At 36.1% G+C, this 26,190-nt stretch overlaps 1 long non-coding RNA gene across 1 annotated transcript in view; it reads right to left on the bottom strand.

The window, feature by feature from the left end:
* The window catches only part of LOC138704815 (uncharacterized), a 938,645-nt gene that overhangs the window by 80,856 nt on the left and 831,599 nt on the right, over positions 1-26,190 (bottom strand). Inside the window, exon 6 of the long non-coding RNA XR_011333439.1 lies at positions 7,489-7,527. This is a non-coding gene — a long non-coding RNA (uncharacterized lncRNA). The remainder of the gene's footprint in view (positions 1-7,488; positions 7,528-26,190) is intronic.

Raw genomic sequence — 26,190 nt, 5'->3', positions numbered from 1 at the left:
TAATTGAGGACGTCACCCTAATAAGGGCGTATGACTGAAAACAATGTTCCGAGATAACTGAGTTTAAACGTTAAATGACTTTCTGTATGTAAATACAATTTCTGTGTATGAAGTAATATATTATATTCCTTACATAACTTATTATGCCTGAAACTATATCAAGAACAGGGTTATAAATAAACAAGTACGAAAGGGGGATATAAGACATGTTTCTTTTCAGTTCTACATACGCTCTTTTTACGGTGAAAGTTTTAATTTCATTTAAGTCATATGAATTTTAATAAATTTGAATAAAATATTATAAGTAAGCCTAAACTGAGCTAAACTGTGAGAAATGATAACTTATTTGACTTTTACTCCTTCCTTACTGTACTTACTTACAAATGGCTTTTAAGGAACCCGCAGGTTCATTGCCGCCCTCACATAAGCCCTCCATCGGTCCCTATCCTGTGCAAGATTAATCCAGTCTCTATCATCATATTCCACCTCCCTCAAATCCATTTTAATATTATCCTTCTATCTACGTCCTTCTTATGGGGGAATGTTGTACTTTTGACAATTTCATTTTTTTTATGTAGCAAAGTTGACTAACCTAACTCCATTGTCATTACTAGTTACGTGTAGGCTCCTCTTTTCCAATAGTTGGTTTAAAAATATCCCACAGTTCTACTTTAGCGTTGAGATCCCCCAATAACATTTTCGTGTGATATCTAGATAACTGATCAAAAGTATGTTCCATTTCCTCATAGAAGCTATCCTTTATATCGTCGTCTTTCTCTTCTGTAGGGGCGTGAGCATATATAACTATGATATCGCACCATCTACCCTTCAGTACTAAGTATGATAACCTGTCTCTGATAAATTCGATTTTATTCTTTAATGAACAAAGAATCCTGTTCCTAATTGGTGATGATCGTTTCCTTCCCCATAATACAACAAGTAAACTCCTATGTTATCCCTCCTGTTCTATAAAGACTAGTTACGTTCCACGTACCAAATCTCATAACCTTATTCTTTTGCTGTGGTCGTGCCAGAGAATCAGTCCCATACAGAGGCTTATTGTGTGGATTCGTAACAAACTGTTTTTACGGGTCGTTAGCCCTTCTCCCAACTCCACGACTGCTTATTCAATATATTCGCAGCTACCCTCCACATCTGGAGGCCGTGTCCTCTATCCGCAACCTGGCCTTTTACTCCTTAATACACAAAAAATTAAACATGCTTGTTCATATTCGAGTTCAATAGAAATAAATAAGCTTAACATACATCTTCACTTGTAAACTTCCAAATGAGATAATAGTCACTGTTAATCTTACTAATGATATGAAATTATTACAAAAAAAAATGGAATTACTCAGCAAACTCACTTTTGGTCTCTAGCATGAATCAAATGTTTCATCTTCGGATACAACAGCAAGGCTTGCTTCTTATGCTTCTTCCAGTACGTCTTCATAACAATTTCATGCTTTTTCATTCAAGAAGGAAAATAAATCTCTAATATTCCTTTCTTTGGCTGGATTAAGGGGGGCACGTTTCATTAAAGAAGGGGTTAGATTTCTCACTTTATTGGCTTCATAGTCTTTCTTCCAAAATGTAAACTCACTGAACACACTAGAGTAGTTCTTAGAAGTTGATACTTTTTCTGAAGGCTCTCAAAAGATTTGACGGTATTTCTGGATTTGAAACACAGATTGATTACTATTTTGTTTTCAGAAAATTAATACTCAGCACTTCAGACCAGTCTTTCAAAACGGAGCTGTCCCATAACTTCGTGAATGATTGTGGCATCTCGCGACAGAACGAAATAACTTCAAGATACTCTTTAGCAATCTGAAATTTTGGCATGTTCACGGCACAAATTGGATTTGGAACTTGATATATTACTATCATTTAAAAATGGATGAAACGTTGACGTACGCCCTTTGACATGGAAAATGATCGCTCTCCTGTAGCGTGAATTTGTCTAAGTATCGATCGGGTTCACCCAAGATTCACGTGGGGAAATAATAAGCATCGAGGTCCGAGGATGAAATCAAAGCCTTAGCAGCGACGTATCTGTATACCACGAAACGACATATTCCCTACGAGGCCTTTATGGCTTAGCAATAGAGTTCTGTCTTCTCGTTACAAAAATCGGTGTTCGAATGGCCTATGCAAAACACACTCGTGTAAACACAGCGCACACGATGATTACCGAACTATTCTGAGGTGGAACGACTTAAGGCTGGTTCACAATGAACTGGGAACGGAAACGATAACGAAAACGAGAACGGAAATATTGTTAAAATAAATATATTTAAATTGGAGAATTCTCAGTTAACTATTGTGAATGCTCACATTTAAATACATTTATTTTAAAATTATTTCCGTTCTCGTTCTCTTTGTCGTTTCCGTTCCCGGTTTATTGTGAACCAGCCTTTAGTCTCTGAACAGCGACCGATTTCCGTGTAAAAAGATTGTAATTGTGTAGAATACAATTGAAGACATTATTACAAAAATACCATAGTCATTTTAATGGAATTAAGTTAAGGACACATTTGCTGCTATTTCAAATGTTTATACACTCCAAAAATGACCCATGTCAGGTGCAATAGCCACAAGGATAAACACCAGTTGTACGGAAACAGCTGACATGTGTTGTTCTCCTGAAAAATAGCAAATTTTGACAAGGGTTGTTTTTGTAATAATGTCTTCAATTTTATCTACATAAAATAAATAAATAAATAAATAAATAAATAAATAAATAAATAAATAAATAAATAAATAAATAAATAATGTTTTATTTTCGCTGGCAGAGTTAAGGCCATAAGGCCTTCTCTTCCACTCAACCAGCCTTAATCAATACAATACATATTTAAATTACGAATATTTACACTACACTTAAAAGGTTCTCCAGCAATATTCTTCAGTTAAGTTTTAATGACTAGTAGACTACATATTTATTTAAATTTAGATAAACCTATAAGGTAAAGTAGTAACTTAATTTATGAGCTAATTTAATTCAATCAATTATAATTAATTTGAGATTTGAGATAGCTAGTAAAATGATGGAAATTAATTTAATATAAGCTTACTAGAACTATGTTACAGGGAGAAAAAGAAATATATATATCTAAAATATATTATTTCTATAATAAGAATATTAATGTAATTGCCATTAGAGGTTTTGTAAATCTATTTTGAGAAATTAATGATAATAACAAGAATGGACAGATGTTAGTGTCATTATATGTAATAAATATTAATCAGAAATTAATTTGTTAAGTAAGAATTTATGTAATTTTGAGCTAAATGAAGTTATTGTCCAACAACCCCTTACATCACTCGGTAGCGAGTTCCAATTTCTAGCAACTGAAACTATAATATAAGATGAAGAATATAAAGATGTCTTGTGGTAGGGTATAATGAGTAAATTGTTATGATGAGATTCGCACTTGTTACTAAAAACTGCAATTTTTATGTGCAGTAATTCTACCAGATCTGCTTGACTTTGTCATTAGCTGGAAGCCACAGATGCCAATGGTTCTTTTTTCGCAGAAATATTCATTGCTCTTGGTTAGGTTACAATCTGCTTAACTTACGCTCAAAGTAATGCACTGTAAGTACATGACCACCGGATGATGATCACAAACGTTAGAAATATAATAATAATAATAATAATAATAATAATAATAATAATAATAATAATAATAATAATAATAATAATAATAATAATAATAATGATTTATTTTAGCTGGCAGAGTTAAGACCGTAAGGCCTTCTCTTCCACTCAACCAGCAAAAAGTTTATATACATATGTATCAACTTACAAAGAATTCAACAATTTGATTTAGATAAGAGCTACATGTATGCAAGAGTTATTTACGAATTAAACAACAAAATACACTGAAATACAATGTAGCAGATTTAAGCTAAATACATAGAATGTTAATATATTTCAAAAAAAGATAGATAATAGAAAGAGATTATTATTACACAATTTTGAAAATACAGCACTATCGGATGCATGTCTAAAGGAAGAAGTAACAATGTAGACAGTGATAGTTTAAGTCAGTATGATTGGAGCGAAATGCTAAGAAGGTTGTCTTTTAAGCTGTTTTTAAAAGTGTTTATTGTCTTGCAGCCCCTAATACTTTGTGACAGGGAATTCCATTGTCGCGAGGTGGATACTGTAAAAGATGATGAATAATGAGATGTTCTATGAAGAGGTATACTTAACGCGCCGCAGATAAGTGATCTGGTATTTACGTCGTGGTTAAATTATAGATAAGAGAAACGAGACGAAAGGCAATTTGGTGTTGAAGTGTGCAGAATTCGAAAGAGCAATGACAAGGAGTGTAAAGTTCTACGTTCTTTAAGTCGGAGCCACGAAAGATTTGCGAAGGACGGTGATATGTGATCATATCGTCGGATGTTGCATACGTATCTGACGCACATATTCTGAACTCGCTGTAACTTAACTGACAGTTCAGAACTTAGGTCACAATAATCGAAATGCGGCATTACTGGGGCTTGTACTAGGGTAAGTTTTAGTTGCTGGGGCAAGAAGTTTCTTGAACTACTCAAACAGTGAATGGAGGAACAGATTTTTTTTATCGCTTCTTTAACTTGAAAATTCCAATTTAGATTTTTATCGAAAAAGAAGCCAAGATTTTTTACGACAAATGAATAAGGGATTAGCGTGTTGTAAAGGGTAACAACTGAAAGATTACTGTTATTAAGAGAGTCAACTAAACGCTTGTGGCCAATGATTATAGCTTGAGTCTTACTTGGATTAAGTGCGAGTCCGAAATTGGCCGCCCAAGTGGAGACAGTGGCTAGGTCACAAATATGTAATGTGTCTCTTGATATTTCCACTGGTTTAGTATTTACACTCGTAAAAATAGTATAATTAATTTTCATTTACGACTTACTGCATGATCCTTTTGTACACTTAAAACGCATATTCATTCAGATCTTTCTTGCAGTTAATTGCTTTCGATATTTGAGTGCAATCAAAACTCGCATTACAATGAGTTTGAAGCACATTAACCCAGTCAACTATTTTTAATGAGATTCTATCTGAACAGAAGCAATTAGCTATGTCGATGTCAACACAAAGAATTACAATGCAGAATTAGTAGCGCTTTGATTAAAGAACAAACCGTGCTGTGGAGTAATTAATATTATCAAAAATTCATTAGAGTTCAATCGACTCAGGTGATCATGCTAAAACTCGATCAAGTTGATTTTAAAATCCGGCGACCCATTCTATTTTCATTATTCCGTTTAGCGAGTTACAAGGATTTGTCAATGAGGATGACACGATTTTAGATTAATGAAAATGTAGTGAAGTTGTTACTCTGAGTAAAACATAATAATATTATATGATGTAGGCTACCATGTATTGCAATGCAACACAACACAACACAACACAACACAACACAACATAACATAACATAACATAACATAACATAACATAACATAACATAACATAACATAACATAACATAACATAACATAACATAACATAACATAACATAACATAACATAACATAACATAACATAACATAACATAACATGTGTAATATAATGTGATGTGATGTAATAGGCCGATATTATAACAACATACATGGTGGCGCACGGGTACGGGAGAGTTTTAATCGATTAGCGTAAAGTACAATAACACTTGAAATACAGAGTTTTTTCCGATCTCTGATAACGAATTTGAATGATGTCATGTGCGTCAGGAATCACACCGACAGCTGAATTGTGGCGATAGGTGATGGACCAGTAGTGAGTGATTTCATAATCAGAGTGCACGGTGTATCACAGTAGCAATGCCCAAGAAAAGCGAGCCATTTTCGGAGGGGTATATAATAACAACTCTTTCCGATGCCAAGTACAGTTACGTGAAAATCATAGGAGCCTGAAAAAAACGTAGTTTCGTTATTTCCAAGAAATGCATCTTATGTGTACCTAATAAGACTGACAAAGCTCGGATTGGATTAATTCCATAGTGGAAAAAGCAAGCAAATCCACCCCCATCACAAGTCGCCGCACCCCACGAGATGATACAAATTAATTCCATTCGAGCTTTACCAATCTTATTAAGCACACAGAAGATGCCTTTCTTGGAAATAACGAAACCTAGTTTATTCCAGGTTTCTTTTATTTTCACTTAACTGTACTCGGCATTGGGAAGTGTCGTAATGTACTCCTCCCAAAAAAGGCTCCATTTTCTTGGGAATTTCTGCTGTGAGTCGCCGTGCACTCTGACTATGAGATCACTCACCACTGGTTTATCACCTCGTGCCACATTTCAGCTGTCGTGTGATTCCTGACGCACATGATGTCATTCAAATTCGTTGTCGGAGATCGGAAACAAACCTGTATCTCGGACTGTACACAACTAAGAAAACATATCGTTACTTAAAAATTATATTTTTAGACCTATATCCTCCTGAGAGTATGGTATACTATACCATACTTCTTACATGATTATGATATAAATGTACGGTATGTGCAAAGACTCGAAGTATAGTCTAATATAACCATAACTGTAGCCTGCAGAAGTTTTTCAGCATTTTCCCCTCTTTAAGTGTAGCGTTATATTGAACTTTAGAAATAAAACAACAAATCGATGGCTCAGAACTAGACTGTTTCAAGTTCATTTTACTATTTTTTATTTTCAGGAGAGCTATTTTAAGCTCCTGACATTCAAAGCGTCATGAAAAAATTTGGAATAGCTTCATAGCAACCTTATGGAGAGGAATATTTACAGTTTTCTTCGATTCATATATGCAGACAAGAACTAGAGCACAATGAAACAAATTTCTTTTATACAAAAAGTTGGACTTAGAACAGTCTGGTTCTCAGCCATCGAAATGCCTCTGGATCAGAATGGTATAGACCTACCTGAATATTATTTTAATACTGACATAATATTGTTTGATATATTTGCTAGAACTGCTGTGCATAAATTTTGTGATACAACTCAAATTTCTGAGTCATGAGTAATAACCAATAAACTTCTTATACTGTGTGTAAGCGTCTGGAACAGAAAGGGCTAGTGAAGAGAAGTATAAAATGCTCATAGAAATGATAAAGAAGAGTCAAATAAGACAAATATAATAAATAGGCTATGTATACTGAAGTACGAGGGGTCATGCCGACAGAAATTATAAATTGAGAAGGAAACTAAGTAGTAAAGGAAAACAGAAATTGTTTGCAAATATACTACAAAAATATGAACAGAATCGTGTTCTTTCAGTGTTTCGTTAAAATAACGTCTTAGGAATTGAATCAATAACGAATCACATTCTAAAGAGAGTTTCCAATATTTTACTATGTTCGAATTTGCAGATTTGTTTTCAGATACGCAATTTATTTTGCAAATATCATTTCAAGTCTAAGTGAACTTAGCTTTGTTTTTCTTACAAGGAAGCGATTCTGTAAAGCTGTAGGCCTACATGCATATAGATTAATTAATGCTTTCAAAAATGCTTACCACAAGAAGTCACACTCTTCGTTGATGCTGTATGGAGATCTGCAACAGGAAACAAGGGAATGTTCATTTTAAGTAATGTAAAAGGATTAATTTTCAATAAAATTGCTTTACATTAAACGATACAAAAGGTACACTGTCTGTGTGATATTATTTATTAATAAGGTTCGGATAAAGTAGCTGTATCTTCGGTCCTTACGTTTTGTTTACAGACATTAACTAGATATCGCGTGTCCCCCAGCCTACAGTAGTGACGACGTATACTTAGTTCCTATTGGCTGTACTGTCCATTCATTGATGTTTCATATAAGGGGTGGGAAGCGCTCTTCCCAGAAGGTAGAGTTTTAGTTACTGGAAGGCGATAGTGTTTACTTAGTCTGAAACAAGTCAAGGCCCTATCGTATACAACTATACAGCTTGTCCTGATGTAGCTACTTTAACCTAACCTTACTCATTAGTAACAATTCAATTAATTTTTTATTGGCCATGTACTTATTAGAGTGGATCGGAGGAAGATGCCTGACTTTTCCTTTGATTGAAAATTTAAGATACTGTTAATTTAATTTTGAATTTCATATTGGCATATCAAAGTCTGGAAAGTATTTTGAAACTATATTTTTGATACAAAACAGAAAAAATTAATTACCTTGGTTAAAGATACAGGTTTTATTCTTGCCTGCATTTTAGGCATCTTTCCCCGATAGTTGGGTAAGATGGCAAATGCAATTAACACATTTACTGATATATGTATTTTACCTGAACTTGGTTTGATACAAGTATATAAGAAAATTGACTTAATCTAAAGCTCATGGATACTTTTTTCACACGTTTATCACTACTTAGCAATACAGTCTTTGCACATATTTTACTGCCGTGTGCAAGACTCGTGAAATCACTTCTTGCTCACATTGAATTCATTCCAGTATATTTTTTGTCATCATTCTTTTTAGAAGGAGTTTAAGGGTACAATAAGGAATCCCGTATGCTTGCGATGCTCTAAAACAGTTCATACCCCCTGTTCTAACATGTTTCATCGCAAGTTCAAGACTGTCCTCAATCCACTGACCTCTATAAGAGGACCTTACGTAATGTTCACACATTCCCTACAATAATATAAAAAATTCTTGCAACAAGTTGTTATCTTACCCGAAAACAAGTGATCATCTTCCCCAAGTATCGAGGTAAGATGCCTAGTGCTGTGACGCAACCTAAAATGGCGGAACAAGGTCGTTGGTTGTTAACAATACAAACTTTAGAACCTTTACTACAATATGCATTACAAAGGTTTGATAGTTATTGCGAATTCAAGGATGTATTAAAATTTTAACATACCTTTGCAAAAAATTTGTTGCAGAAAAATGAGCTGTTTTCTTGCTTTTCTTCTTCTCACAACAAGAACTCGTGGCAAGATGAGTTAGCTTCTACAGACATTCAACTGTCTCAGTGATCATGATGACATGCCCGTGGCGTTCTCTCTTGGAAGAATATGAAATTATAAAGAAATAAGCACCTTCTCCCGATAGTCATCTTCCCCCGATTCACTCTAAATGAATTCCTTTGTTACTTAAGTATCTTACAAGTGGATTTTCTTACCGTTTTATAATTATTGCATATATGACATTGGTTAAATGTTATGTTTTATTTAACGACGCTCGCAACTGCAGAGGTTAATCAGCGTCGCCGGATGTGCCGGAATTTTGTCCCGCAGGAGTTCTTTTACATGCCAGTAAATCTACTGACATGAGCCTGTCGCATTTAAGCACACTTAAATACCATCGACCTGGCCCGGGATCGAACCCGCAATCTTGGGCATAGAAGGCCAGCGCTATACCAACTCGCCAACCAGGTCGACTATAATATTGGATGAAAACAACAACAACAACAACAACAACAATAATAATAATAATAATAATAATAATAATAATAATAATAATAATATTGTCAATACAGTAAAGTAGTGTTCTTAAAAATTCTTGACCCCTATATAGCCTAATTTTCGTCAATTTTCGTCTTTTATTATTTACTTTTCGGTTATTTTATCCAATTAGAATGTTCTCCAACTGCTTTGCAGATAAGCCATTTCCACTATAAAATATTTTAAAATTGTATTCATCCCTCTCTTTACTATCCACACTATTACAATACACGAGGATCATTGACTGTCATATACGCCCTTTAGTTTATATTATTTTTTATTATTATGCCATCACCTTAAAATTTCGCATCTACGTCTTTTCCATTTTCCATATTAAAAGTTCACGCCTTGATCTTTGCTCATATCGTGACCGACCAAATAATTACGATATAGATATTGTGCTATTTAATTCCAGAATTTGAAATTTCTCCAATTTTTTTATCCTTTACCTAATTTAATCCCCCCTTTGAAGATTCTTTTGCAGGAATCGTTTAGAATTAAAGTCAGAAACTTGCCATCGGTCTCTGCTGTTGAAAAAGAAGAGAGAAAAGTATTTTTTATACTTCTAAGAGTAGATGCATTTAATTCAGTCTTTCAATTTCAATAAGCTTTAAAAAACGCTCAGTCGCTTTCATTACCGTGTTTATCATCATACCTCCTTTTGTATGGGTGATGGACCCACGTTCCGCTGGCCCCATTGTGTTCGTGTATTCTGGTGAACTTCGGCACGACATCAAAGCCCGTGTTTAATTTCCGGCACTGTATAATATGAAATGTACTGGGTGAGTCTGTCACACAGAAGTCCGGCGTTTTTTCATCCCCTGGAGCCTTCTGACTCTAACAAACTTCCAACTTATAAGGTTTCATCACCCACGCTTTCTGCAAAAAGTTCAATGAACAATTTATTCGACTTTGCAATTAACTCTCGAGTGATTCTTGCAGGCATTTCTGCTTCAAGTTATGAAACTTCTTTTTATTTACTGACGTCACTATTAAATCCATCTTTGACTTTCATGGTTTATTTGTTGAGACTTGCCTGAAGATTCATCACATGCATCTTCATAAATAATTATCTCAAGGGGTCCATTTTAAGACATTATAATGCCTCTGGATATTACAACTAAAATCTTCCTGACTTCCGATGGTTTAAGTGTGAGTAGAACCCCTTTTCTGAGATGTAGGCGTCTGGTGATATTTATTTTCATGTATAGCAATAGAGATTAAGGAATAGGGAAGCTTAACTTTTCTTACGACTGATGAGAATTTAAAAACTTTTATGGAATGAATGTTGAAAAACGGGAACATTAAAGAATATACATCTCCCTATTCGAGATTCTTGATCATATGGAGAATGTGGTGCCAGACAAAAAGCAAGAAAAAAAATCCATCTAAAACAGATATCTCCACAGTCGAACTGCCGGAAATAGATCCTGAATTATTTGGTTCACTATTCATTAGGATAAAGTTGAATGGGCCGTCAATACTTATCTGTTATTTGTAATGACGTTACAATTTATTAATGTGATTGATAAATTGTAACACCATTACAAATAACAGATAAGCATTGACGGCCCATTCAACTTTATCCTATTGTATCTTGCTTATCGGACAAACTCTTAACAAAATAAAATCACTATTCATACTTACTTATTTACTGGCTTTTAAGGAACCCGGAGGTTTTTTTCCGCCCTCACATAACCCGCCATTGGTCCCTATCCTGAGCAAGATTAATCCAGTGTCTATAATCATATCCCACCTCCCTCAAATCCATTTTAATATTTTTTTAGTAGGTTATTTTACGACCCTTTATCAACATCTTCGGTTACTTAGCGTCTGAATGAGATGAAGGTGATAATGCCGGTGAACCATTTTAATATTATCTTCCCATCTACGTCTCGGCCTCCCCAAAGGTCTTTTTCCCTCCGGCCTCCCAACCAATACTCTATATGTATTTCTGGATTCGCCCATACGTGCTACATGCCCTGCCCATCTCAAACGTCTGGACTTAATGTTCCTAATTATGTCAGGTGAAGAATACAATGCATGCAGTTCTGTGTTGTGTAACTTTCTCCATTCTCCTGTAACTTCATCGCTCTTAGCCACAGATATTTTCCTAAGCACCTTATTCTCCAACACCCTTAACCTATGTTCCTCTCTCGAAGTGAGAGTCGAAGTTGTCGAAGTTTCACAACCATAAAGAACAACCGGTAATATAACTGTTTTATAAATTCTAACCTTCAGATTTTTTGACAGCAGACTGGATGATAAAAGCTTCTCAACCGAATAATAAGATTCCCATATTTATTCTGTGTTTAATTTCCTCCCGAGTATCATTTATATTTGTTACTATTGCTCCCCGGTATTTGAATTTTTCCACCTCTTCAAAGGATAAATTTCCAATTTTTATATTTCCATTTCTCACTATTCATATATTTTATATAAATGTTAAAATCCGTGTTCGAGTATGAAACAGCCTGGAATCAGAAGATCAAATTGTTGAATAAGTAGATCCTTATGTACACTTGGAAAACAGTGTTACAACTAGAAGAACCAGGAATGTAAACAGTGCAAATTGAGAGAATAAATAAAGCCAATGTAACTTTTATGCTCTTGAGAACTAATTGGAAAGACAAAAAACATTTTAAAAGTTATCAAATTAAGACTATTTAGAACCAATGTTGAAGCAGTTCTATCGGGAGAGGTGGCTAAGTGATAACGCAATACACTTGCAATCGAGAGGTCCCTGATTCAAACCCAGGGGTCAGCAAATCTGACTGAGTTTTTTCGTGGAATTCTTAGTCGTTAATGCAAAATGCCGGATTGGTAATTTCCTTATCACGATTTACAACCGTTCAATTACACAACAATAAAACTGAAATAGATAATGTTCAGGAAAGTGAGTACGGATTCCATCTGTAGATACGTTAACAGAAAGCCACAAATTAAATCACACAGAATTGTGTGCACTCAAAGTGGGTTTCTGGCGTCTTGTCAGGCCATTTGAGTTGTGTGGATATAATAGGAAGAATTCTTTGTTCGACGGGAAAAGGCACATAAATAAAAAAAGTCGATTTTTCTGTTATACCTAATCACATAAGTCTAATATTTCTTTCTGATTTTTTAAATAATAAATTTTCTTGTATTTTAAATTGAAAAGGGTCTTACTTTAATATACATGAATTTCATTATTATACTTATATTCAGTTAAGAGTAAATTAAAAAGAAAGTCTCTCCTGAAAAATTATTATTTTTTTATTTATCTGCCTTTTTCTGCCGACCGTGTACAGTTCCTGGGGTAGCTCAGTCGGTAGAGCATGCGTGCGCTAAGCGAAGGGTCCCGGGATCGATACCCGGCCCCGTAACAATTTTTCCCTTGAAATTATCCAAACCTGCTTCACAGGGAGCTTCTATCTGAAAGCTAGATTTGTGGAATAGTGCATTGTTTAGGTGGGTCATCCTGTCACTAATTATCTCTATATGCAACTAAAATATCATGGTCCTGTAGAACAGACTGTACGCGAAAAGGGCTGGACGTGAGTGACTGTATATCGGAGTTTTCAGTTGTAGTGAAAGTGTTGATGACGTCACAGCGCGCCATTAGACAAGGTGTTGGGCTTAATGAGTACGACGGCCCTCGTCCAAGTAATTACGTGGGAGCGCCCGAGGCCTGAGGGACGCGATACAGCACTCAACGCTGCCAGTAACTCACGGACAGCCAGACATCGGTGATATTCTTCACGAGGCAAAGAAATTCAATTCTCTTACACACATTTGTTTCAATAGATTAGCTAAAAAATTGAAGCAAAAATTAAATCATGTTGTAAGAGAGCAAACCATCGTTCTCAATATCTCACCGGCGTAGCTCAGTCGGCTAAGACGCTTGCCTTCCAATCAGGAATTGCACTCGGGCGCGGGTTTGATCCCCACTTGAGCTGATTACCTGATTGTTTTTCCATGGTTTTCCCCAACCTTAAAGCAAATCCCAGGTAATCTATGGCGAATCCTCGGCCTCATTTCGCCAAATATCATCCCCATCGACGCTAAATAACCTCGTAATTCATATAGCGTCGTTAAATAACCAAGCATAAAACACCAATCATCTCCAAATGCTGCTTGATCACATTATTGAACCTGCTGTGACATCAGCACCTTCTTCTTTTGCATCTAACAATGAAACATTCTTACAGGGACAGATAAAAAAAGTTATTTTTATTTCTTCCACCATGTTAATAATTCTGAAACAAGTGCTTATACAAATTTTGGCCACTCGAGCGCAATTACGACAGCCGTAAAAATAAGTTTCCCTTGGATCAGTTTTTGTATCACTGTGTCGTAGATGTCTGCCACCTGGGATCGGAACCAGTGTGTAACAGCCGTCTGCACCTCTCCGTCGATTCCATGATATAACAAATGTCTCAATTCAGATAGGGAATATATTGAATGACAGTTTTTATATCACATTAAGTTAATAAACCATTCTTTGCACTTGAAATTATCACTTATTTCTCGATCCTCGTAAGCGGGACACGGTATATTTACATGTTAATTAAATTGGAAAACCTTGGAGAAATTTGTAGTGTAAAATGACAGTGTCAAGACATGCATTCTCGCAATATTCCCGTTTTGCTGTCAGCATTCCATTAATTGTCTTTCGCCATTAATTAGCTCCATTCTATGAAAAAATACACAGCCCTGTCTGCCAGAACTAAATCCATTCCCCGGAATATAAAAGGGACTACATATCTTTTCAGCTATTTGAAATAAGAATACACATGAATAACATGTTAAGTTCCGTAGTGTAACGGTATATAAATAACTATTATAATTTTAATATGCAGACCGAATAAGGAATGTGTATTTTCTGAACTCCATCAAGAGAGTTTGCAGACTTATTAAAGGAGTTGGAACTGTGAGGCAGCCAGTGAGACAAATCGATAAGCAAACGAATCACATCTAGCGGAAAATGAATGTTGACCTCTGACACTCGCCGACTCCCACCTCATAAAAGTTTCACCAATAGAAAACTTCTACACAGACTGGATTGACAATAAGGCTATTTCGCAAGGGGTGTACAATATTATTTCTGTGTGAGAGTAGGGGAGAGTCGGGTAATATCGGACATCGGGTAATATCGGACAGTGCGTTTCTTTCATCTACCACCATATGGTAGTACCTGAATGACATGGTTACGTTTCTCTATGCGACATCACAGAAACGTAACCATGTCAATCAGGTACTATCATCGTGTGGTAGATGAAAGAAACTCACTGTCCGATATTACCCGATGTCCGATACTACCCGACTCTCCCCTAATTTTTCTTTGGCTACTCAAGCTTGTGCTTGAAGCATTATTTTTATTATTATTACTAACAATTACTTAGGTCTACAGAGAAGTAAGAAAATTCCTTAATATCATAAGAAGAGTTTTCTGTTAGTCAACATTGGAAGATGGTTTTAATTGTGCCTGTATTGGCAATTTATTGAACAAAATATACTCAATATAGTATATGAGTCAGGAAGGTAATAATTACAGTAGGCCTATATCTCGCGCTGTAACTGTGAAGTTCAATTCTTTATTCGAATATAAGGAACAGGAAACACGTAAAAGACTCGTGAATATTTCGGAGGCGGTAAAGTGCACACACGTTTCAGGTATATGACCTAAAAGAAGGTCATTTACACACACCGATTTTGGATATGTAATCTGCACACTCAAACAACCCGGTAATAAAAACAGGATGTAAATTGCACACGGAGCTATAATGGCATGCATTTCCTTTGAACATACTCCTATTACAATATTAACGTATTAACCAATAATTTATATTGGTAGGTGGTATTTTGTTCGCTTAATGAATTCCAATCGGGATATATGCTTCTCAGTAAAATCTTTTATATTTCTCTCCATACATTCTTTCTTCTTTAAGGAGCCTTATTTTTAATTTTTGCTGCAGTAGATATCCCCTGAATTTTCACGTATATCTATAATATTTGAAATTCAATTAACCTGTTTGTAAAAGTATAAATATCAGGATGAGCACAGTAAAATGTCTTGTTGAATCTAATATGAAAATACTCACAGACATTAATTAGTTGTACGCTGCAAGCTTTCTGTTTTAGCTGCCCAGATTGAAGGAGGAAAGGTAGCGTCGTCGTCTACATAGGTGTCTACTAAAATAAATAGCCACAAAAGTTATCTAGCTTTTCATCTTGTGGCTTAATGGCCACTAAATCAGATACAAAACAGTTGTTATCCTCATGTAGGTCTAAAAATGGTGGAGCGAATATAAATTTTAACCATCTGCCGATTTCAGAATCACTTTTATATTTGTTTATTAAACCATATTTTTTTAATCTGACGAAGCCAAGATTGACTTAGGTGGAATGTACATCCAATGACATTGGCGTCACTCCATACAACACTTATTGCAGCATAGATAGAACTTATAAACAACTGTTTTCAAGGACCAATACTTTATGTTGAACTGCTCTGTAACTATCCATCTGAGTCAGTATAATTCATACAGTACCTCTCTCCTTTCATTAAAATTGTCAATTGTGTTTATCGCTTGTAACATTGGTTGACATTGCGTTCGATTTATATGTCATTTATTAAAAAAATAATCCGAGTTATGCTGCGTGTGCAGTTTACATATGACCCTTACTACCTAGGTTTTGTTGTGTGTGCAGATTACATGCCACAAATGTACAGCAAAGGTATGGGAAAGAATATACCTGAAAAGTGTGTGTAGTTAACTCCGCCCGAATATTTACGGTAGCCCAAGGAAACTATCTGCGTGTCACAATGCTTGAATCTTAATTCATTGCAAAGAAAACCGCGACTGCAGAAGCGTACAGTGACATGCCCGAAATGTACCTTGTATCCGAAATCGAGAAGTTATACCACCGATCACTTTCCAACTAGAAGAAAACGACTTATAGAATGTCTTAGAGAACTATTACTCGAAAGAATTCGCCATATTTTGTCTTATGGCTGAGTAAAACCTCAGAAAAAACTTAACCACGTAATCAGCCCAAGCGGAAATCGAACCCATTCCCGAGCACAACTCCCGATTAGCAGACAAGCACGCCAATCGCTTGAGGTACGCTGGTAGCTTATAGTATGCTGACCAAACGACACTCTACTTGTGAACAGTTCCAGCATACAGTAGATGTCCAATTAACTCGTACGAGGTAACCCCTGTTGTAAGCAACCCGCAGCGCGTATCCTTTAAGGTCGTTTTTCCTACTTTATATGGAAAGTTATTGACCTTAGCAGAGAATGCGTGACGTGCAATAACTCCTGGTTCTTAGGCGTTTGAACACCCGTGAGTTACAGTTTCAAAAGTGAGTATGATACGTGAAAACAACATATCTCGGAACTAAAACCTGTTTTAACATTCTTCAGCAATGCAAGTTGAAATATATTAAGAGAGAGAAGTGCACCACTGTGCCTTGTGGCCAATTGGACTCTGTTCATTCTAGTTCAATTGGCAGGGAGATAAGGGGTGTAATTAGCACTAGAGAGATAAGCGATTCGATTCCCGGACATGGCATCGATTATTCTAACTAGGACTTCAGAAACTTCTTCTATCCGTACAAAAAGTTCTAATGAGCTGTATACAGAGTGAACCGTAAGTAACGCTATCAATTTCAGGGGATTATTCTTTGAGATATTTCAAATAAAAAAGTTTAATACAATTTCGCTCGTTTTTGCTTGGGGTATATATTATAGTACACGCACACAGCACGTTCAGTAGAGTCAGCGCAGAAGATAATAGAAAAAGAGTGCCTATGGTAACATGGTTAGGTGTCGATCATTAATCTGATTGAGACTATTATTTGTCAACCTGTATTTAAAGAAAACTGAAACATATAACTACATCATAAACATGCAACCCACCTCACTTTATCTCAGTAGATTACTTAATAGTAAAATTTTGCATGTTCTGGTGGACGAAAGTCATTAGATACACACATCGTTGTATCACATTTTATGTATACACCAGTAACTTCTTGTGAAATTTAAAGAAGTTTTCCAAAGTACAAACATTGCTGATACGAAAGGATAATTTTAAATTGTAACCTACATAGGCCTACTCATTCATTATACTGGCTTAATGAATGCAAAGAGGGCTGCTGAATATTATAGTCGTAAAATTTGTTTTTTTTTTACCTTCAAACAGAGGTAATAAATTATTGCTTTGAAAGTCTTGCAATGTTTCGTTTATAACAATTGATATTGTTGTCATTGATAAAAAAAGAACACATGAACAATATTAGGCCCGACTATCAAGTTTGAAAGAGATGCACAACAGCCAAAACTTACTGATGATGAAAAGGGAATCATCTATGAACCTTGCATTCCTTATTTTAGCAAACAGTGTAACATCATGGCTAATCGTTGGTCAATGCACAGACTTCTTTTTGGAGTTCGTGGTATCATCTCAAAATACACCTATAACCTTTTAAAATCAAAGGGATTCACATTTTACAATGTTGAGAAAATCCTTAGAGATATTCTAAAGGACTCAATTCAAATTTTGCAGTTTCGTTTCTATTTCAATATGATTCACATTAATTTTCTTTTGAAATGTATTGCATATATTTGCATTGTATCATTGTAAAATTATATACAGAGTGTACCATTTATCTTGTGCACCTATTACAACTTTTTTGTTTGGATAGGTATTGGAATTTTTTATTTTGAGAGTTATGTTAGAACGAGGGGCTAACATGAGTATAGAGATTATGTGCATGTAACTACATTGTGGTACAAGATACACGTGACATCATCAATTTTTCAAATAGCACTACATACTTTAATCATGTTACATTGATTATACACATTAAAAAGATATATATATGTTTCCTGGATCCTTGTGGTCACCCTTGAAGGGCAGATGGTTTTATTTTATAAATCCGATATATAATTTACTATACAGTATATACCTATTTCTTTTTAAAAATAATAAACAACCTTATACTAATATAAACAATCGTTATTTCCTACAACAGTGTTTCGCAGATGATTACACTAATTTCTTTCGTGAGCAGACTGTACAAGTTTATACATGCACAGTATTATAGTAGTGTCGCTGTTATTTCCGGCGTGACTCCTCCTCTTGCTTACTCCTTAGGAACTGAAGGTTCTATAAAATCTAAGGACGTTGTATCGTTCGCCATTTTTGTTCATTCGTTGCCGAGCTACCAGACGAGGAATCTATTTGCCGCACCATTAAACATTATTATATCGTAGCTTCTATGATAATAAATCCAACGCACTGTAATTGACCAAATAATTGAGCGGCAAATAATGTCCTCGTGTGCTTTCTGTGAACGCCAACAAAAGAACAAAACTAGTGGGCGATTATATTATGTATTTATCGAGCCTTAGGGAGTGCATAACGTCATCAGCAGCGAATGGGAAGACGCACACGTTTAAATGTAGCAGACCTGCAACGTGATTGGCTGTCGGATATAAGAGCGATAAGAGCAACGGAACTTTTTTTTATAGTAGATGAATCCTTGCCGCATCGATCGTTGCACAAAACAGTGGAAAGTGTAGGTATGTGTTCACTAAACTTATAGTTCAATGAGACCAAACAAAAGACATTACTCGTGAGTCATGACAAATGAATTGAAGCCACTTTTGTAGTTCAGTCGCCAGGCGTGTTTGCTTGCTGACAAGGAGCTGCGCTAGACATGGACTTGATTCCCGCGTTGTCTTATTAATTGGTTGGTGTTTCTCCGGAGTTTTCCCCAATTCTAAGGCAATGCCAGGTAATCTATGGCGAATCCTCTATTTCATTTTGACAGAATGCCATCCCGCTACCACCAATTCCATCGACAATATAATAATAATAATCTAGTAATTAATACAGTTTCGTTAAATAACCAACCAAGAAAAAACCAAGAACTTGGCATGGATTTTGAGAATCTTCTTTGATTAGTCATACTTTCAGGGATTCATTATACGCATGCCGTAGAGATTATTTTTTTGGGAAGAAAAGTGTATTACAATGATATAGTTTTCCAGTACATTATACACCTGTAGTGAAGAAGGCAGAGTCGCCTTCGGTTAACATGATACACGAGTCTGAATTTATCAGTTCATTTTGGTCACTCTAGAAAAGCGATGAGAAATACGGCGCGACTCAGGATTAAGTATATTATATAAATCTGATTTTGTTACATGAACCGTACATTTCCATTGACAGTCAATGAATTCAAATATAAATCAGTGGAAATGAAATTGATAACTTTTCCTGGGCGCTAAAAAATGCTACCTTATTAAACTCTTACGGTCGAAATATTTCGTCCGGCAAAGTTGATTAACTTTTCATATGGAAAGTTAATAACTGAAGCTAGAACAACTTACATCATGCTTTAGAAACTTCAGTCAATATGAGAGCTTCTTGCTTTTAAAGTTATTTTAGGGGGAGAAGTTTTAGGACACTCATCCTACCACTACCGTCATAATTGCATTCAAGCTAAATTTTTCATCAGTCACCAGTTGTCCTTAAGCGGTTCTCTATAGCTAAGTACAATATTTTGTAACTTCTGGATTATTTATCCCTTGTACAAAGTGTATTTCCGGTGGTTGCACCATTAAAATATAGTCTATACGTTAATTCAGAATTATTTAAGGATTATTACTGTATAAATGGTAAAATGCCAATATAAAATATGAAACAGTGCCACGAATAGCTATCGCTATTCTTTATCGGAAACTTTATCTCTAATCGGCAGGATATGAAACGAGTCTTTGGTGTTGAAATCAGAATAGTGTTGGTTAAAACATTCACAGCAGTGAGAACAGATCATGAAACATGGCTCGGTACTTGAAGAGTAGTGATAGAAGTGATGGTGGTAATGGTGGTGGTGGTATAGTTGTTGACAATAACGACAACAAAAATTTATACAAAATTCCAGAAGAAAATTTCGAATATTTACGTAGAGACAATCAATAAAGTACAGAAATACAAAAAAATATGTCACAATAGACTGGATATTTCACTTATTAACAAGCAAAATGAAACTACATATCTATTTTATATTATTGTACTGAATATATGCAACGTCGAGTAAAACACAAAACGAAAAAAAAAAAACACACACACAAAAAAAACACACACACACACACACACACACAAAGATTTTGATTGAAAGTCACCAAAATTTCTCCCGCCTTCCCCTCTTAAATAGATAACTAAATGTAAAACACCTACAATTATTTTTCTTGTTAGGGGGGAGGGAGGGAACATCCCACGCACTACGAACTTGAGGTCTATTGTAAATCCCCTATATGGGATGAGTTGCGTGCCCACCGATCCTCTACGCGCACCGACCTAACCACTTGATCCCCTTAACGACCGGTCTCTACAGCCAACAGAGTCCATATAAGAGTACCACTCCTGTTTTGGCAACCCCCCCTCCTCCAAGGCCCTCTTAACGGTCCGAGACAGAATTGCTCCCCCTAGGTCTGTTCCGAGCTCCGTTGCAGAAACTATCCATCATCACTTGAATACAATCCACTGAGGCCGGTCGAGAGAGCCAGCAGCTTCGGAGGGCCACCTGTAGAGCGATTTGAAAACCAGAAAAAGTAACGGGATAATGAATGAAAGGATGATAGGGGAGGAAAGGAAGTGGCGAAGATGAGTGGGGTTCCAATCCCCTGATAAAGTTACCTGATATTTACCTATCCATAAGAGTGAGGGAAAAACACCGAAAAAACCTCACCAAGGCAACTAGTCCCGGACCGGGAATCGAACCCGGGTTCAGAGTTAGACTTGCTAACCCCTCAGCCACAACGGTGGACACACCTACAATTGCTATGGTTTGATATTTTCCTGTAGAGGCTAGTACTTTCAGAAAAAATCTGAGATGCTTAATCTTGGAAACTGCAGTAATAAACTCACAAGCGAAAGATAAAAGATTTCAAACTGTGCTTGGACAGTGCATCCCATCTGCTAGTTATTTGTATACATCTTACAGATGTTTCTCTCTGTCTGTCTCTCCCTCTGCATCGGGCTTCATAATCTACACGCCATTCATACGATAATGCATTGAACTCTCTGATAATGCCTTTGGTTTGAGTAATGGTGTTCCGAACAGCGACGTAGCTGTGAGAATAACTTCAGTTCAAATTGGAAGGAAGCTATGATTAAGTGACCTCTAAATGTATCAATGATGCACAAAACAAAAGCTTCTGTCGTCTGATAACCGAATGCAATATTGACATTTGAATTATTAGCTTACGGCACTCACGATAATGAAGTGGCGTGTCATACTCGACGGATGTAACATCATTACGCTGTAATGAAGTCAGTGAACCCATAAAAATTACTGTATATGTGCGAAATAAACAATGGAATTTAAAATACTATTAAGCCTATTAAATGAATACATGAGTTGTAATGTAGCTAAGAGTATGAAATATCGGACAGAAAGAAAGGTAAAGATATCTCTTTGGATACCAATGAGGCACAGAAAAATTAGCAATATAGCTCCTACGCTTGTTTGACGTCGACATTAGTGTAGGTGATGCACATTGAGACGGTTCCTCGTATAGGATGAGGAGATTTTCATTAGATTAGTATTTCGTGTTAATATTCTTATATGGATAGGATGCGCGGACGTGTAAGTTAGTTTCAAAATCTGAGACGGAAGTAACAGGTGGACAGGAAGGCCGAAGGGAAGCTAGGGGGACAGGAAACATGTGTCCAGGCGTGGAGTTGACTGATGAGGGAATGTATGGACTTTGCCTGCGGGTGGTCAGTAAGATGACGCCAAGCCAGGTTCCAAAAGAGATGATCTGGTATATGTCAGAGAATTGTCAGGACGCCGGAAGTAGGAGATGTTCTAGTTAACGAACAATTTTTGAAGAACGCGTCTTAAGTGACGTAAGTGTAATCATGGCCAATCAGGATTCTTAATAGAGACACGTGATATATAGATAGGAGGGCGAAATTCTATGTTTGGTGGTTGAAAGTAGAGGATAGATTTGGCAGATAGACAGAAGGCTTATAGAACGCGTACGGAGAAGTTGCACTCCACATATTCTCGGCAAACCTAACTCGGAAGTATACCAATTTACGGACTTAGAATTTTTTAGTGGGTGTAGTAAGAAGTCGTGTGTTGCATTATTATTATAAGTCTGAATTCTTTCATCTCATCACGTTATCAACTGTCCGTTATATTACTGGTGTTTTATAGTACAAAAGATATAATTACGTGAACTCAGAAATTAGTATACCAACTTGCGGGAAGTGAGAGCGAGATATTATACACTTGGACGCGCATTTCTGCTAATCTGAAACGAACACTTAATAATAATAATAATAATAATAATAATAATAATAATAATAATAATAATAATAATAATAATAATAATAATAAACGTTTTCATAGTTCTTACCAACAACTTCTGGTGTGCGCCTACATCATTTCAACCTACGAGCACGTCTCCCAAACCCCATGTCCCGACCGTTTTTGCAGCTGACCTGGGAACCTCATACCTCTACCGGAGTAATCTCGAGGAGGCTGGCGCCCAAATTAATCAGTGTACGTAGTTAATTATTGACATCGACGTGCCATCCTCGAGATACTTTCCATATACGACTGAGCTGGCAGCCGAGGGCAAGGAAAGGCGTCGTGGGCAACGACGACAGACGACCGTCGCAGACATGGCGACCCCAACGACAGACGACCGTCGCAACATTCTAGCCGCCTTTCGACAAAGACCCGGTACTGAATTTCGTAGGAGAATGAATGCAGTACTGTACACGTTCTGATGTTATGACTATAGTAGTAGTATTTATTAGTATTTATTTATTTAACCTGGTAGAGATAAGGCCGTCAGGCCTTCTCTGTCCCTCTACCAGGGGAATACAACTATAATACTGTGGCGCCATGTTGGAAGATTCTGGCTGCGTCGGGGGGGGGGGGAACTGAGAACTGACAGTTCTGTTCTACACTTGGTGCTCTGTGAACATTAATTGAAATTAGGAGTGCATTGTTGTTCTTCTCAATAATCCACTTTCACTCACCCATTTTTTTTTAAGTTTATATTGATGAGTTCATTATAAAATTCCGTTGACAGTAAATGGCATTTTAACTATGAAAAACATAAATGTTAATACTCGGTTAGTATATCCTGGAGTTCAGGGTTCAAATTGTAACCTTAAATGTTTACGTCAGGACTCTACGAAAGGTAAAATTTAATTCGGTACATAATAATAATAATAATAATAATAATAATAATAATAATAATAATAATAATAATAATAATAACAATAATAATAATAATAATAATAGAGCATGCCAACTTAAGTGGGATTGCTATTAAGTTGAAATGATCTCTCCAGCTATTTTTTAACCACATAAACGCAGTAACATTGCGAAACTAGCGCTCTACAAAATATTAGTGCTACATATGACAGGAAATATAATTAGACCTAGTTTTGAGAGAAAAAAAATATTCTGTACACTATGTTCCTATCTCTGAGCCTGACGCTTCGGTTTCTATCTTTCCAAGCATTGGACTGAATACCTTTCTGCACAGGCCGATGTAGCCACTCATAAAGATATAAAGATATGATTTCCATCGATATCTCATTTTTTTTTTCAAAATTTATGACTGAAGCCCTTTCTGCATGGGACGATTAAATTATATAGTAGAACATAATATTAAACATGATAAACATTAGCTGTATATATTCTATAAATACAATATATGCAATTAATTCATTTAACAAAATCAGCTCCGTTACAGTAAACAAAAATAATATTCTGAGATTATGAAATTCATATCTTTTACCATAACTCTCAGTAAATATTTGTTTAAGCTAAGAAAATGTTCTCCCTACGTCACAAGAAGTCCACACCTGTGGAGTAACGGTCAGCGCGTCTGGCCGTGAAACCAGGTGGCCCGGTTTCGAATCCTGGTCGGGGCAAGTTACTTGGTTTAGGTTTTTTCCGGGGTTTTCCCTCAACCCAATATGAGCAAATGCTGGGTAACTTTCGGTGCTGGACCCCGGACTCATTTCACCGTCATTATCACCTTCATCTCATTCAGACGCTAAATAATCTTAGATGTTGATACAGCGTCGTAAAATAACCTAATAAAATAAAATAAAATAAAAACGTCACAAGATGTTATAGTGACACAATCATAACAAAAATCAATACACAAATTTACAATATTTACATTTTAAACAATATACAAAATACAGATCAAAATGAGATACAGTATGACGTAGATTGTTAAATTAAAACAATATTAGTACTTAAGTCTGAATGAAAGTGCATCTTACTCAGTATTAGAATCAGTTCACAATATAGTCGTAATTTGGTGTTTTACATAAGCAACACTGACGATGGAGCGCATTTATTGTAGTATGATTCAAAGTTTATGCGTACCTGCTTACAATTTTACCCTCCTTATGCATCCATGGCTAATGAGCCACATTATACATCGACGTGACGTAATAGATGTACAGAAGAAACTACTCGATTCGCTGTATTTGGGAACAAAAATGTGCTGCCTGATGATAAGTACTCCAAAATAACCTTTTAATTGCAACTCTACCTTGTTCAAATTTTCAGACAGTTTTTCTTAGTTACCTGTCTAGATTGACCGAGTAAATTGACAACTATTTCACAGAAGGCATTAGATACTGGAATTGGCATTATAAATGTCAGATTTCAGTAGGATATACTATGAATTACTGACCGTTCGTCAGAAGTATTAAATTCACATACACTTTTTAAGATACAGAAGCCATCATATCTCTCATATCAACGTCCATACCTGTGGAGTAACGGTCAGCGCGTCTGGCCACAAAACCAGGTGGCCCGGGTTCGAATCCCGGTCGGGGCAAGTTACCTGGTTGAGGTTTTTTCCGGGGTTTACCTCAACCCAATACGATCAAATGCTGGGTAAATTTCGGTGCTGGCATTATCACCTTCATTTCGTTCAGACGCTAAATAACCTAGATGTTGATACAGCGTCGTAAAATAACCCAATATATATCATCCAACTGAATATACAGCTCGTCCAGACAGCAGGAAATCTCAATTCCTGGACATTTCGACGTCCAGGGCAGAATCAAAATGTTGTCTGGACCAAAAGTTATTTTTCTCGGTTGGCAAACCTATTTTAAATAGTGTACGTTTGAGTATGTGAATGTGCTTCAATGCTGCCACAAATTACTAGTAGCGAGGGTAAGTAATTTTAATGAGCAAACGAGTGGGCATCAAAATATTTATCAAATAAATTCACGAGCGAATAAGTGTATACAACCGATTCAGTGCCTCACAATGTACGAGTATATAAATAAATACGAGTGTATTTGTGTGATTGACTCAACGGGTGTGTGAATCAGACAACATTTTGCGACAAACGACAATATAATACATAATCATGCCATTTGGTCAGCTTTTCACAAAAACCGTTTATATATGTCGACCAAATGACTCTGAAATATCCTCGCTGGGAGCAAAACTCTCCCCTGCAGCTGGACGCTGTGGCGTCATTTGCAGCTCATTATTACGTACAACACCAACAGATGTCGGAGCGCTGTTCTGTCTCACGGATCCAATTCAGATGGAAATATAACAATTAGAGGCTAATGACGCATTTGATTTAAATTGTTAACTTTTGAACAGACTGGTGAGAATTTAACTTACTATTCAAATATTCCTAGTACCGACATTCCGAAAACGGCAGTATAACGACGCTGATCCAGGTGATCTTAGTGCATTTTACATGCTTCTCATGCAGGCCG

The sequence above is a fragment of the Periplaneta americana genome, chromosome 8 (assembly GCF_040183065.1).
Source record: "Periplaneta americana isolate PAMFEO1 chromosome 8, P.americana_PAMFEO1_priV1, whole genome shotgun sequence".
Taxonomy (NCBI): Eukaryota; Metazoa; Arthropoda; class Insecta; order Blattodea; family Blattidae; genus Periplaneta; species Periplaneta americana.
The sequence above is the reverse complement of the archived record's forward strand: the minus strand, read 5'-3'. Positions and strand labels throughout refer to the sequence as shown.